The sequence below is a fragment of the Syngnathus floridae genome, chromosome 17, assembly GCF_059516105.1.
Source record: "Syngnathus floridae isolate MCC-2025c chromosome 17, RoL_Sflo_1.0, whole genome shotgun sequence".
NCBI lineage: Eukaryota > Metazoa > Chordata > Actinopteri > Syngnathiformes > Syngnathidae > Syngnathus > Syngnathus floridae.
The window spans coordinates 11,949,496-11,960,000 of record NC_142429.1 but is presented as its reverse complement, the minus strand read 5'-3'; the positions used below and the strand labels follow the sequence as shown (position 1 = coordinate 11,960,000).

The 10,505-nt window shown below is 47.6% G+C and overlaps 1 protein-coding gene across 5 annotated transcripts in view; it reads right to left on the bottom strand.

The window, feature by feature from the left end:
- Positions 1–1,401: 1,401 nt before the first annotated feature.
- The window catches only part of LOC148384616 (voltage-dependent T-type calcium channel subunit alpha-1I-like), a 73,147-nt gene continuing 64,043 nt past the window's right edge, over positions 1,402–10,505 (bottom strand). For 3 of the 5 annotated variants that reach the window (XR_015853309.1, XR_015853305.1, XR_015853308.1), the window contains 5 exons: positions 7,411–10,426; positions 4,878–4,956; positions 3,493–4,812; positions 2,514–3,422; positions 1,402–2,258 (listed from right to left, as the gene is read on the bottom strand). The gene's annotated coding sequence lies outside the window, so the exon portion shown is untranslated. The remainder of the gene's footprint in view (positions 2,259–2,513; positions 3,423–3,492; positions 4,813–4,877; positions 4,957–7,410; positions 10,427–10,505) is intronic. The other 2 variants (XR_015853307.1, XR_015853306.1) reach the window with 2 other exon arrangements.

The following is a 10,505-nucleotide window of genomic DNA, read 5'->3' as shown; positions in this document are numbered from 1 at the left end:
AACACCTGAGATCCAGGGTTCGATTCCCCACCCCTGCTGCCTGCGCCGCCTGCGCCCCCTGCCGCCTGCTCCCAGTGCCGCCTGCGCCGCCTGCTCCCCGTGCCGCCTGCGCCTACTACCCCCCCCCCCCCCTATGAAGGAGGTGACGTTTGTCAATACTCCCTCCTTGGAGCAAATATATAATCAATAACTTTTTTAAGCTTTAGTAAGTTTTTTTTAACTTTTAACTTTTTGTAACTTAATATTCTAGGCTGTTCTAAAACACCATCTGGTATGCTTGATACACATTAGAGGTGTAAAAAAAAAAACCATATTCCGTCATTTATTTCATATGGTGTACCGGCACAAAGGTTTGCAGTGCTGAGGACATGAGGAGACCTAGAAGGAAGCATTGGGAGCTTAAGATCAGGGGATGCTTTGACAGTAATTGTCAATTTTTGTCTATGTGAAGCCCTTTGAGACTGTTTGTGATTTAGGGCTATACAAATAAACTTGACTTGACATTGCTGATGTATCAATGCCCAGCCTCGGGTTCGGATACGGCATTGCTCAAATTGGCAAATCTTAGCAAGCTACAGAAGACTTTCTGCATCACATGAATATTTTTTTAGCATGTGGTTTGGAAGTTTATTATGCAAATGAATTTGCTTGCTTTGTACATTTTAGAGACACGCACATTGGCGAGATAGCGGCAGTACTTATGTGTATTAGGTTGCTTTGGGCAGAACAAACCGCAAAAGACAGGTCACATTGATCCAGCTGTCTAATTGGGGCGCCTATCATTTGTAATGTACTTAAAAATTTAAATTAAAATTGTTAAAAATTATCGCATACAGTTAAATAGAGCATCGGACAGGTTGAGGCAAATATCTAGCATGTGGTTTAGACGTCTATCATGCAAATGAGTTTTTGTACTTTTAACACACATGCACACTGGCAAGATAACAACAGTACTACTTTATTTCTTAGGTTGTTTTGGGCAAAACAACGAAAGGTGCATCGCATTGACCCAGCACCAGACAGGTTGAGGCAAATATGCTGCTACTCGGTGGCAGCACTTGGAATTCATCTAGCCTTTCTGATATGGTCAATTTCATAAGGATCCCGGTATGAATAGGACCACTCTGGCCTTTACTTCACTCTGAACTGGGTGGTACCACCCAGTACATGTGCCGAGGCTGGCCGTGTAGTTACGCAACTCTGCTTTGAATTGAAAGCTAAGGTCCTGGAAGTTACACGCTATGTTTATAAATTCAATTGACTATAGCAGCAACCTGGACTGGACAGCAACAGCCTTTTTTGTAGTCAAACAGCCAATGAAGACATCAAGCCCTGTAACAAAACATGCAATAAGTTTCACATTCAAGAGCAGCACCATTGATTGAGGCACATTGCGAATGATGACTGACACCAAAGTTGACTTTATTTACAAGACCACCAACAGGAAGCAAACACACCACTGTTGATTTTATTCACAAGAATGCCCACATGATGCATGACGATTCAAAACAAACCAAAAAATGGCTCTGACTAGACTCAACAGCTTTTACTCTTACAGAAAAATGTACCAACATTTTGCAAGATTCTGAGTTCGGTGGCCATTTTAAAGCAGGGTTGCCAAAGATGACTTACTGATCGCAACAGAGACCGTATGTACACTTGTCGTTTGCATCTATGGGTGTCTGGCTACTTGGCTTTTGTCAACAATTTAGAATGCATGCAGCTTTTCTTTGTGTAGTTAAAAAAATAAATAAAAAGCCTGACACTGCATATTTAAGTCAATTTGGTTTCAGCCTAACTTTACAATTGTCTTGTCATTGAGAATGTCTCAAATGATTCCAGTTTGTATGCACGATAGACTGCCAATGCCAATGTTTAAAATGGACCACTTGAATTCAGTTCACAGTTTAATTGCAGTTCAGTGGTACACACACAATTACAGTACAAACAGTTCATTTCATGATTAAAAAAACAACAGTAAAACAACAATATTGCAAAATGACGCGGCGCTGAGAGAAAGAAAGCGGCATCATGCAGATAGCCAGTGTGCACACCCAGTGAAAAAGTGGAGGGAGGGAGGGAAGGAAAGAAAGGACAAAAGAAAAAACGCAGTCATACTCTCCTTAAATGCTGGCTGGGCGCTTTGCCCTCGCCGCATCCGCACCCGTCCGTCTCGTGTCGGCCGCTCATCACGGGCGAAGGTTGGCTCCCCCCACGGCCGGTATTCGACGTTTGGACTCATCCTCCGCCTTGTGCCACTGCAAAAAGAAAAACGGCTCTGTTGCATGCGGTTCACTTCTGTGGACGTACTCATTACCTGTCTATTAAAGCTTGCTCCTATTTTAAGCTCCCTTCATTAATAGCGTATGCACACATGAATGTTTTTGTTTTCTTTTTATGTCTGTTCCTATATGAAGAATTCAATGCTTATAATTTCTTTCTTTGTCGTAAAGTGCTTTGAGCTGCATTTCTTGTATGAAAGGTGCTCTACAAATAAAGTTTTTTATTATTACCCTCTGGTCTCGCGGTCCTGTCCAGTCCCTCTCTGTGCAGGCACTCGTCCGATCCAGTGCCCCAGCAATCCTGAAAGGCAGACATATTGTGTTGGTTTTGGCAAGGGGAAAAATTCCCCCAACCTAGACTAAGGTAAGTTTGAATCAGGTAACTAGCGGCACGCACGGGCTGGCGCATGTCTCATACGGCCCTCCCGCATTGGAGCAATCCGGGTTATGAAATGTTTAACCCCTTACAAAAAGGGAGGGAGGGAGGAAGGGAGGGAGGGAGAGAGCGAGAGGAGATGAAAAGAGGCTTTGGTGCGCACTTAAGCGCAACCGGCCAGTTCCCCCTGAGTAGAGCTGGCTTGGCCCCGAGAGGAAAAAAAGAGGAAAACGTGACGTCACGGAGAGCGTCACGGAGAATCTCCTTGTCCTCGACACCGTCGACGACACTGGGACCCAGTCTGGCAGACATTATACCCTGGTATTCCACAAAGGGCAAGGTATAGCCACGTTCCACCCTGAGTGCACCAGGCCATGCAGGTACTGCCGGGCGCGTTGGAGAAAGAGAGCGAGAGAGAGCGAGAGAGAGAGCGAGAGAGAGAGCGAGAGAGAGAGCGAGAGAGAGAGCGAGAGAGAGAGCGAGAGAGAGAGAGAGAGAGAGAGAGAGAGAGAGAGAGAGAGGGAGGGGGGGCAGGGGGTGTCTACTTTGCCGATTCGTATCTAGAGGGTCACAGCAACCCAAATGCCCGTGCGTGCTACTAGTTACCCTATTCAAATAGACAGGGGTAGGGAAAGCACAAAAGAAAAACCAAAGTCATACTCCCCGAAACACTGGCTGCATCTGCACCCATCAGTCTCGTGTGGGCCGCTCGTCACGGGCCAAGGTCCGGGTCTGCTCCGGCCGGTGTTGGACTCGTCTTCCGCCTCGCACAAGTGCAAAAAGACAAACGGCACTCAGTTGCATGCGGCTCACTTGTGTCAACGTACTCATTACCTGCCCCCTCCCTGGTCTTGTGGGTGCAGCCCAGTCCCTCTCGGTGCAGGCTGGCCCTCGTCCCATCCGCCGCCCCGGCAACCCTGAACGGCAGACAAATAAGGAAATCAAATTAAAACCAACACTGTGTACACTACGCTTGCAGATTGGATTGCCATGTCACCGCCTCTGGCCAGCCTTGGCCAGTCGTGCATCAGGCTCCTCTTCAACACTTGGCGACTGCTTTCTTTGGGTGATTCCTTCCTTTGCACCCCGCTCACCAATCGCGGGTCTGGTGGCCTCCGTCCACCGGCTCTTCGTTTCATACATCGTCTCTTCCACCTAGCAAGACAAGCACAAAAGTCTCGCTGCGCCGTCGCTTGCGCTTGCAGTCGCTTGCGCTTGCAGTCGCTTGCGCAGTCGCTTGCGCAGTCGCTTGCGCAGTCGCTTGCGCAGTCGCTTGCGCAGTCGCTTGCGCTTGCCGGCGCTTGCCGTCGCTGCGCGGTCGCTTGCAGTCGCTTGCGCTTGCCGTCGCTTGCGCGGTCGCTTGCAGTCGCTTGCGCTTGCCGTCGCTTGCGCGGTCGCTTGCGCTTGCCGTCGCTGCGCGGTCGCTTGCGCTTGCCGTCGCTGCGCGGTCGCTTGCGCTTGCCGTCGCTGCGCGTTTGGCACTCAATGAGGGCTGCACAACATTTTGGAAAATCAATGATATGGCAGTATTGGGCCAGACCACTGCATTGAGGCAAGTTGTGCAAAATTCTTGGATGGAGGTTAACTATTTGATCGCAATGAGATCAGTTAGATGAGTTAACTTTAACTTACATCAATGACTTATCGTCTTAACTCATTACAAATAGTTAGGCAAGAAAGCATGTTTCATTTGAGACATGAAAATAAAAAATTCTTTGCTGTCTTAAAGTGCATGTCAATAACCTAGACCACCATATGGCAGTTTTCCAATACACGTGCAGCCCTACACACACGTCACCATTGGTGTCCAAATGGCAGCCTCGGGGCAACTTGATCAACACACCACACGACTGAACACGACACTGCTTTGTAGCACTAAATATCAATGGCAACATTTCGTGATTGATTTAATGAATTTGCGTCAAAGAATTCAGAATTTGTTTCAGTATGCAGCCCTCAAGCAGACATTGGGACACCGCTGGTGTAATTTAAATAAAAAAAAAAAAAAGAAAAAAAGAATCCATTTCACACGTTGAAGCTGCGCAGGTCGACGCCTCCAGGGAAGCGGGTCTCCCTCACAACTCGGCGACGTCAGAGCGATGCCACAGTGGTACGTTCACCTCTGATCAGATCGTGTCACATCCCGGTCGCCATCTGCAGAAAGAGAAACAAATGTTAGAAACACAAACAGCACCCCAAGTTGTCGGTCACTTGCTTACTTGATCCCAGCGGCTAGCTACGATTGGTGAGCATCGCCCGGTCGGGTCGGGCCGTGCGCCCCCCCCTTTCGCGTCCGGCCTGCAAATGGCAGAACATGCAATGAGTTGGGCGCTGCTCGCATCATTACGTCTTCCTCGTGGACCGGCTCGCCCAAACACCGCCCCCTACACCTAGAGAACAAAGGACACACAGCTTAGATCAAACACGACAGTGGTTGGTTAGAAAAAGACACAAAATGTTACCGTCTCGCTCCAATGCTGCCCTACACCTAAGGGGAGAACAAAGAACGCAAGTACCACAGCGGTGGTAGGTTAGGGTTAGATGAAGTGCAACAGTGGCAGGTTAGAAAAAGACAAAATGGTACAAGTCAAATTGCAAAATTGGACATTCGGGATCGGCTCGCTCCAACGCCGCCCTACACCGATGGGGGAGAACAAAGAATGCAGCAAGTACAACAGTGGCAGGTTAGAAAAAGACAAAATGGTACACATCATATGGCAAAATTGAACATTCGGATCCACATCAAAGTTTCGTTTTGTCTCCGTCCACGTAACCACGTCCTCCCCCAAGTGAGCCGTCAATGGCAACAAAGCACAAGACAACGCTGGATCCAGACAAGCCACAACCACAGCACACCTCTTAAGCAAGACCAACCATCACAGCCCCAAACACTGGCCACACCTGCAACCTTTCCGTCGTGCACCCATAACCAAAGGCAACCACACTGCCCCCTCCTGGGCACATGATCCGCAAACGTCGACTTTTGCAGCGTGCTGCTTGATTCTTGACTTGATATAGCATTGCTCTTTTGGATAGGCCATTGCCCCTTTGGATAGGCCATTGCCCCTTTGGATAGGCCATTGCCCCTTTGGATAGGCCATTGCCCCTTTGGATAGGCCATTGCCCCTTTGGATAGGCCATTGCCCCTTTGGATAGGCCATTGCCCCTTTGGATAGGCCATTGCCCCTTTGGATAGGCCATTGCCCCTTTGGATAGGCCATTGCCCCTTTGGATAGGCCATTGCTCCTTTGGATAGGCCATTGCTCCTTTGGATAGGCCATTGCTCCTTTGGATAGGCCATTGCTCCTTTGGATAGGCCATTGCTCCTTTGGATAGGCCATTGCTCCTTTGGATAGGCCATTGCTCCTTTGGATAGGCCATTGCTCCTTTGGACAGGCCATTGCTCCTTTGGACAGGCCATTGCTCCTTTGGACAGGCCATTGCTCCTTTGGACAGGCCATTGCTCCTTTGGATAGGCCATTGCGCCTTTGGATAGGCCATTGCGCCTTTGGATAGGCCATTGTGCCTTTTCATATGGAATTATACTTTTCCCATTCGGCTCCTCTTGCAGCCTACAAAAACACACAGCCATTAATTGTGTGCTGGGAAGCTAAAACTCGACAACCATTGTGTGTTGGGAAGCACAAACTCACCTGATTTAGGACTACTCTTCCTCAGTGTCCTCAACATCACTGAAAGGGCTCCTTTAAGAGCCTCCTGCTTGCTTTGTATAGAGGGATGCTGGCTGGGCGGCCTTTTTAAGTGCTACAAAAGACAAGCAAATTATTGCAACAAAAATAGACATTGAGTAGAGTGCCAATGGCATGATTTTTTTGACCAACAATTATCCATACTAGGAGTTTTACATTTGAAAAAAATTATTATATTGTAGTAAGTTACGATAATTGATCAAAATTGTAGTTAATATTTTAATTTGATACATTCTAAGTAGAGTTTTACATTTGAAAAAATATAGAATCATTACATTGTGGTAAATTACAAGAATTATTAAAGATTATAATTCGTATTTTAATTTCATCATCTACAACTCACCTCACATTGGACAGATGATCCAGGTTGGCGGCGCTGCGTCCAAAAGGGGAGAAAATAACCCACGCAAATGTTTGTTGCGTAACGGAACGAGCGGGCGGGCGCCATCTTTGAATGGATTTGGTCCGATTTGGACATGACGTAACACATACGTTGCATTCACCAGTTTGCATGACACGGAAATGGCACACGGATAATACAAAATAATAAAAAATGGTTTAGTTGACTAGAGTCAAACTAACATTTCCTATAGTCCGACAAACACGCGCTTATCGGCGGCGTCATTTGCGAACCTTCTACAGACAAACGAATGAAAAAATGCTGGCCAGCATTAAAAAAAACAACCGCGAAAGACATTTAAAATACCACCAAAACGCGCAACGACACGACGCAAAGTGGATTGTGGCGTGCCGTGCCGTGCCGAAACCTCAAGCACTCCCTAGACAGCGAAAATCCTGCAAGAAACAATAAATGGCATCGTAAGAAACTGCAAACATTTGCTCACGGGCTAAATGGCCTGCGGCCTACAATTTACCTCCAGGTGGACGTGACGTGGCCGAGTCACGAGTACGACAAACAAAACAAACAAAAAAGGCTTGTGAGAAAAGGCAACAAAGCATGCCAATCGTGCAACAAACACGGACGGCGTCCGTCGTGAAAAACGGCAGGAGACGACAAACATTTGCTAGCATGCTCGCTTACCTGAGAAACCAAACGTCCGCCACGCGCTCGGTGGCACCTGCATATGATAACTCCCCTTGAGCGAGCACACCTGCCTTCAATTGACCTAAAGACCTGACGTCACATCCGTCGATTCAAATCTTCTTCTCCTGATCGTCCAACGGCGCTCGGCACACTGACGCCACCGGGTGGTCGCCTGTCATGGTGACTACTGTGGAAAGGGTGGCTTCGGATGAATGACTATCCGTTGAAACTTTGAACACCCAACATGTTTGGATGGAGGATACCCTATCAATAGGACCAAATCTCCTTTTGTTTCCGAGCAGGCTCTGGTCGAGTGGTTAACGCCATTGCCTTCAATCAAATGAAAATATTTGTATCGATAGTTCATCCTAATATGAATTGTTCTTGCAAAAATTCTGCCGCCGTTGCAGTGCTCCCGTGGACTCAGTTTCAATTCGGTTGTTAAGAGACACCACAACGTTGCACAGAGACAATTCTTGAGTTCAAACAAGTTTTGTATAAAAACTACTGTAAATACCAGTGACGTGCGGTGAGGTTCATGACTACCGGGGAGGCACTGACGTCACCCCCCCCCCCCCCCCGTAATATCTGTCCGGTGTTACATGTCAAGTTGCTCCCATGTTATCTTGCTCGTCACAGCGACTTGGAGCTTCCAAGATTCCAAAACTGTTCAAATTCTCAATAAAAACGCTGAACGAAACGTCTCGTTTGCATTTCCGACTGGCTGCAACGGGATTTGAGCCCGTGACGCAAAGAAATTAGAATAGCTTACATGGTAGTGCCTTAACCACAGTGCTATCATGACACACTACGACAACCATACATGCAGACGTGAGGAGCATAGACTTCAAATACCCTCGATTTTATTCCATCAGTATGGTGAAGAATTGAACTGCAAACGCATCCCTTGCCTCCCCTGACCGCACGTCCCTGGTAAATATTATAAAATAAAGATCAACCAAAAAGAGAAGCACTGACTCGTTGGTGAGCGAGCAGTTACGTCATTTTTCATCTTCGTTTTGTTTTACGGCGAGGTGGGGTGGCACCAGCTTGAATGCGCATTAACGACACCGACGGTGTGGGATAAGAGACGTTCTTGCATGTTGCTTGGAGTCATATGAACTGAAAAAAGAACGAATAACTTCAGGAAGTGATCCGTTCACTGACAAGATTCGTTCTTTTGAACGAATCGTTCACTCACGAGCCACCATTAAACAGCAGGGGGCAGTATATGCTCAAGTGAACGAGCAAGAGCTTGTGTCTTCCATTTTAAACTGCTCATGGCACGTTGCCCAAGGGAACTAGTCAGAATGGATAATGGTCTCTGTACTTTCACTCAATCTTAGTTGAAGGCCAAGAGACAAAGCATCACGCAGATGTTACCGAGGCAATTCATCAATTGTGCTGTCACCGTGCTGATTAATGACGGAGCCTCCCAGTACACGCTCACAGCTTCTCTCAGCTTGTCAGTCATATTTTGATAAAGGAATTAAATTTGCCCTAAAGGCGCCGTGCTCCTACTTCTATTGCACAGCTGCAGCACTAATATTCCATTGGCCTAACATTTAATTACTTCTCACAAGATGCTGGGATGCCTGCCGTGCAGCCTTTCAGGCATAGCGCTGAGACTAAATGCTCTCTCTCTCTATGACGTTTTCTTTTTGCCCGTGTTTTAGCTCCCGCATCATTGGCTCTCCATTAGCTGTCCTATTTCGTTATCGATCACAGACAGGCTTTTCATTACATTTTGGGGCCTTGTTGCTTATATCTATCTCATCTTTGTCTGTCAGAGGGGATTCTCCTTCTCTTGGCATCATTATTGACCTGTGCATTCTCCGCTGATTACCATCAGATCAATACATCCTATCCTAATAAGGATAAGCGGTATCTCATGTTGAAGCCCATCATGCTTTATTGATCATAGTTACCTGACACTTGAATTACTTGTCAGTCTGTTTTGATTTAATGCGAATAATAACAGAGTGTGAGCTAATTGCATGCCTAGACTACAATTTGATGGAATATGAGTCCTTTTTTCTATTGTATTCATTTTACGCACAAGCGACAGGCAGGCAGGCAGGCAGGCAGGCGGGCGGGCGGGCGGGCGGGCAGGCGGGCAGGCGGGCAGGCGGGCAGGCGGGCAGGCAGGCAGGCAGGCAGGCAGGCAGGCAGGTAGGCAGGCAGGCAGGCAGGCAGGCAGGCAGGCAGGCAGGCAGGCAGGCAGGCAGGCAGGCAGGCAGGCACCCTCCAGCATTCTCCATCTGCTTTCCTCTCCGAGAAAGTGCTGATAAGGCGCTTTTGTGTCCTATCTCGCCTCCCCTTTCATGGCACGTGTTTTCCGCCTTATGAATAATGAATCTGATTAATTAGGCTTGTCATGATAGCGTATGGTCAATTGGTAATTCCTTTCCGTTGTAGTTCAAACAAAAAGCAGAGCCCTTCCTTTCGTCCCTCCCACCGCTGTTGTTGTCGGTCGGCAGTGTGAGAGATGGATGAGAGAGGGATGGTATTTGTTGCACCCCTCCTGGGACGCTGGCGGGCATTGCACACAGGAATACAATGAAATAACAAGATAACAAGATAAAAGCCTCGTGTCGGGCTTCAAAGCGCCACCACGGCTTGCTTGAATAGAAGAAGAGTTGGCGGCATTCGTGGCAGGCGGCAGCCAGAACCAAGCAGGCATTCATCAGAGCGACTACACATCCTCTCATGAATATGAAGGTGTCAATATACGAGCGGCTAATTTGATTTGCAACAAAAACAAACATCATCCAGATGAACCTCGGGGCATCAGCCGGTGGACGGCCTCCAGTAATATCGATGAACCTTTTGATGTCGAGGAGTCCACTCAAACATGAAAGACAAGAGGTCAAGGGTTAATAGTTAGCGGCGCCACTTGCCCATATCAACTATTCATATGAAGTTTTTACTTAGGTGCCTTATCTACATGCTCCTCCATCTTCACCTTTATCAGAATCTGGGTGCCGCCACCCTCAAGGACAAGGGTAGGATCCTGTGGAGAGAGTGATCCCATTCCATCTGTCATCCCGACAGGACCTACAGATGTGCGCCAAAGATTGCGGCCGACCCAT